We start from the raw sequence: 5,424 nt of genomic DNA on the forward strand, positions 1-5,424 counted from the left end.
TAGAAAAGCAAAATAAAACAAACAAGCAAAAAAATCCCAGATGAATAAAAATGGAGGTCTTACATACTAAAGTATAAGTTAAATAATGATTATATTTATGAAAATATGTAGTATGTGGTTTAATATAAATTGATAAATGAATATATGAATATAACAAAACTAAATAAGTACTGTATTCTTAAAAGAGGTTGCTGCAAAAGCTATCTTATTAATAATCCTAAACTAAATTATTCCTGGAAATTTTAAGCATTGGATATGGGGAGCATAGAGGCGAAGTAGAAAGAAAGCATTTTAAAGTTCTCAACTAGGGAAAGGAGGAAGGGGCAATAAAAGTCTGTCAGTGTCACCTTATTAGGGTAGGGAGTGCAAGTTAAAACACACTGTCATCGTAAAAGAATAGGTGGAACCTTGCTTTCAAATAATGGCAATAAAATATGCAATTAATTACGTGTAGCAGATAATAATAAGTTGTCATTAAAAACCTAATTTTAAAAAAGAAAGAAAATAAGTTTTTAAAGAAAGGTTAGAGATTTAGTTCAGTGCAAAGGCCCTAGAATCAATCTTTTCAATCCGAGAGAAACAGACAGAGACAGAAAAATAGAGAAAGACTGAAACTTCCAAATTTGCCAGGACAAAAATGGAATGGAGCCAGGTATGGTGGTGCACGCCTGTAATCCCAGCACTCAAGAGGCTGAGGCAGGAGGATCGCAGTGAGTTTAAGGCCAGCCTGGGCTACATAGTGAGTTTAAGACCAGCCAGAATTACAGAACAAGACCCTGTCTCTAAAAGCAAAAAAATAATAAGGGAATGGGTAGCAACTTAATAAAACCTACGAAAATAAGGAAATGTGGGAAAGAAGACATGTAAGGGTGAAATGGAGTAGCATAAACAAACTACGGAAAAAATAAAATCAAGTTACCAGTCATTTGAGTGAATGGACTTAATCCTATCAAAAGATAGAAAATACTAGAAATGAAGTTTTTAAAACCAAACCCAGCTGCATGATGATTTTTTAAAGAGGGCTAAGAGTAGAGCTCAGTAGTGTAGTGCTTGCCAAGCATGCATAGACCCTGGGCTCCATTTCCAGCTCAGAAAAGAGAGCAAAAAGAGCTGAAAGGTGCTATTTCAGAAAAAGAAGTAATTTTGTCATAAACCTATATGTCTTCAACAACATAGTAGCTAAGTATATAAGGAAGAAAAAGAAGGACAGTCTCACATAACCCCCACATGTGCCGGTTAGGAAGAGATGGGCAAGCTGGCCAAGGAATGGCAAGGAGGGTGGGAAGGTGAGAAATGGTTCCACAATCCCTGTGCTCTGGCAGCCCCTGAGCTACTGGTCAAGACGCCCCGTGTAACAGTTCTCAGGTAGCTGGGGAGATAGCTCAGTGGCATAAGCACCTGCCTGGCAAGTGCAAGGTCCTGAGTTCAATCACTAGTACAAAAAAACAGTGTTCAGATGAACTTTCTACCTAGGGCCAGACCGGATGGGACTGGACAGGTGGTGATGACAACTCCCCTTAAGCTACATACATACAACCCTCCTTTCTCCGGAAACTGCAGTTTGTAGCCAATTGTAATTGAGATGCATGGTGCAAACTTTGGTTCTTTTTTTTTTCTTTTTGCATTTAAATGCACTTTATTTTTAGACAACCTACATGACGTGTTTTTCCCCCTAAAAAACAATGCCTCCACTCCAAATAAATCACGGTCAAAATAAATGAAGCGTTCAAGATGACATCAGTCCCATTTGTCTAAAATCCTGGTGTTGTGTAGATGACAAGCAGCAGCCAGTTATGACAAGTGATAGATCCAAGGTTACCATCGAATCCATTAACATTTTTCCATGTCTAAACCATCCTTAAAGAAAATCATAAATGGGTCACGCCATCCTCACGGTGGTCCAGGAGAGCAACCCTGCCATCTGGATTCATGTTTGCACCAATAAAGAACTGATAGTTTTTGAAATTAGCAAGGATGTGCTTGATTTGCTCTGCAGCCCCCGTCATAAATGGTTTTACTCTTTCTGGTCTTTGTTCTTCAAGTTTGCCTTTGATTGATTTCATATAATTTTTGATGTGCTTCTTGTAGGCCTCTTTTGTGAAGCTGGTTTCCTGCAAGTAATAATTCGTTACAATATCTACACCGGTGACTGCTGTGCTTTCGGTGCCTTCGCCCTCTGGGCCTTCAGCGGAGGCATTGCTACCGATGAGCGTGTCATCAATGGCACCCTCTGTTCTACTGCCCATCTTGCCCTCCACCTCCAGGCACAGCAGGTCCGCGAGCTCCTGGAGCTTGTAAATGTCCGAGAACATCTTATCGTGGCTGATGAGGTCCCAGTAGATAATCACGATGGTGGCTGAGGGAGGCGGTGGCCGCGCAAGCTTAGCAGGAGCCGGGAGCTCAAGGTGACCATGGTGCTCAAGGTGACCACGGTGCGGTGCCGCCTGAGCGACGCTTGGGGGGGTGGAGGAGCGGGCGGAAAAGCTGGTTCATTCATTTATTTATTTATTTATTTATTTATTTATTTATTATGAGCAGAATATATTTATTGAGGGAAAGAAAGCTCCTGTCCAAGAGAGGGACAGGAGGGGGGCCTGAGCGAGTAGTTCCCCGGGAAGCTGTCTCTTCCAGGGACTTTTATAGTGTAAAACCATGTGAGGCTAAGGTAGAGAGAATGGGAACTCGCTTAGGTGGGCAGGAGGTGGGACAAAACTATGGTCAACCAATGGGATTACATATGGGATAGGGTCTCTTTCTGTTGGGGGTTGGGCTAGTGACTCACTTGGGTCTTTCCAGGTGATTGATACCTACTTAGAATATCAATCCCAGGTGCTACTCTTTAGCATTTGTTTGGCCTTTAGGTCTTTAGGTCTGTTTCACAGCAGGAGCATCTGCCCCTCCCACAGTTGTAAGGCATCTCATCCTCTGTGCTGTCTCCTTCGAGGGCCTGGCCCTGTCTGACTGCCTATAATATTTTTATCTAACTCGGCTGCCTGCAATATTCCCCCCTCTGAAGTAACCTGAACTGCCGTGAAGGGAAATATGGGCGAAGACCGCTCTGGCTTCTTCACGCTGAAATGGGTGGTAGTTGTTGACTGGCAGTCAGATATACTCTTTAGAGGTTTTATCTAAAAGCCCTTGGTTCTTTTATCTATCTAAGTGGGAGTTTTGTGGTCTTTGAGCATTGTTAAGAAAGGCACAGCTAGGGGACTCAAGTCAACAATTTCTGACATTGCCAGTGAAGCAGAAGACCCAATACTATTATGGACTACTGGACTCTTAGAATATTTTGCTGAGTTTACACACCCATAATATTCAAATAACAGAACTTAACAAAAAAAGGATATACAGATGAATGTCCATTTTGTATTCAAAGTGGTTAGGATAGACATATAGTTACATTCTCTTAATGAATAGAGGGATCTGTTCTAATGGTGTTTGTAAATAGGATATCAAGTCTGCATCTTGTACAGCAATTAACCACTAGGAAGAATGTATGCAATGTGTTAATTATTGAAACTGTCCTAGCGATTTGATTTGAAACTGTCTCATTGTTATTTGTTTTTCAATGAAATTATGGGAAAAAAAGAAAGGCACGGTTGCCCATTGTATGGATCACATTGTGGAATGTGCCAATAAGTACAAATAAAGAGGGCATCCATTATTTCCCATTAAAATATTTAGACTAGACTTAAAAAGTCAGCCCATGTTAAGACAATGTACTATTTCTAGGCCACTAAAAATCCCCTTTTCCCTTCTATTGACTAATCAGGAATCTCTGCCTATTGTCAGGTTTTAGTGCTAATTTTAGGGAAATATTTCAATATCCTAAAACCTACAACTGTTTAATACTGGCAAATATAGGGCAAATGCCACTTGTACAACATAAGCTACACAGAGCTTTGCTTTTCCAGTCATGCCGATTGGCCAACAACAGTCCATTTTTAAAAAGACACTTTCACTTTGCCTCTTGACTGTCTCTCTACCCCCACTCCAACACACACACACACACACACACACACGCCCACACACACACACACACACACAAACGCTCGCGCGCGCGTGCATACACATGCTTTTTTTCTGGAACAAGTAGTAATTTTTAAAAGAAAAATAATGCAATGAACAAAATACATGTATTATGACCAAGATGTCTCTTACCTTCGATTTCTACCTCTCCCTATTTAAGGTTTTACTGGCATTTTTAATTAGCAAGTATGTGGAGAACTGTGGTTGGAAGATAAAATGTAGCCAGTCTGATTTGAGGCCAAACAAGAAGAAGAAAGTTGAGTAGTAGGTGTCCCAGACACCTCTTTCCTGACTACAATTTAAATTTTATTGACTAAAACATTTGAAATTGGCTAGCAGTCTCTATTCAGAAAATCTCCTGAAAAAGAAGTTAGTACAACCAACATCTAACTGCATGCAACTCAAAGTGTGGTCCTTGGACCAGCAGCACTGGTGTCCCCAGGAACCCTGTTAGAAATATAGACTTTCAGATCTACAGAATCAGAACAGTCATTTTTTAAAGAGAATAAAAACTAGTTAAAAAAAATAATAAAACCAGCTAGGCATGGTAGTACATGCCTATAATCCTAGCACTGGGGAGGCTGAGGCAGGAGGACAGCTGTGAGTTCAAGGCCAGCCTGAATTACATAGTGAAGCCCTGTCTCAAAAAGATTTTTTAAAAAAAGGCCAGTCAAATAGCTCAGCAAATTAAAGCACCTGCAAGCAGGTGCAGGGGCCGGGGATTTGATCTCCTGGTCTGCCATGCCTGCCCCACCCCCAGGGCATGCTGAGACAGCAATTAAGACGGGGCGACTGGGCGTGGTAGGACGCGCCTGTAATCCCACCTCTTGGGAGGCTGTAAACAGGCAGATCTCTACAAGTGCGATCAAGTGGTGAGACCCTGAACACCCTGTAAAGCCTTCCCTAAAATACAAAAAATAAAAATAAAAATAAAAACAATGCAGAATTTCACTAAACAAAATGATAAGAATTCAGCAATGATTGTTATATTGCATATTGTTGTCTTCAAATTAGCTGTTCAGATTACCAGATATAAGCATGCAAAATTGGTCAAAAAAAATGAATTTAGCTTTCGCCTCAGTCTCTAGCTGTAGCTGGCTGCCAGGCGTACGCGCTCCCGAGTCTTCAGAACCCGCGGCCGCCATCTACAACGCTTAGGTTTCTCCTAGGTTTATCTGCACCACTTGCTCACCACACACTCCGCCACTGTAAACCGCCATCATGGTAAAGCTCTCAAAGGCTGGTAAAAATCAAGGTGACCCGAAGAAAATGGCACCTCCCCCAAAGGAGGTAGAAGAAAGTGATGATGAGGAAATGTCAGACGATGAAGAAGACGACAGCAGTGGAGAAGAGGTTGTCATCCCTCAGAAAAAAAATAAGAAAGCTGTTATGACT

General features: G+C 41.4%; 1 pseudogene; it reads right to left on the reverse strand.

Moving 5' to 3' along the window:
* Positions 1–1,868: 1,868 nt before the first annotated feature.
* Positions 1,869–5,174, reverse strand: LOC105742191 (annotated as a pseudogene).
* Between the last annotated feature and the right edge of the window lie 250 nt (positions 5,175–5,424).

The sequence above is a fragment of the Octodon degus genome, unplaced genomic scaffold (genome assembly GCF_000260255.1).
Source record: "Octodon degus isolate 3935 unplaced genomic scaffold, OctDeg1.0 scaffold00041, whole genome shotgun sequence".
NCBI lineage: Eukaryota > Metazoa > Chordata > Mammalia > Rodentia > Octodontidae > Octodon > Octodon degus.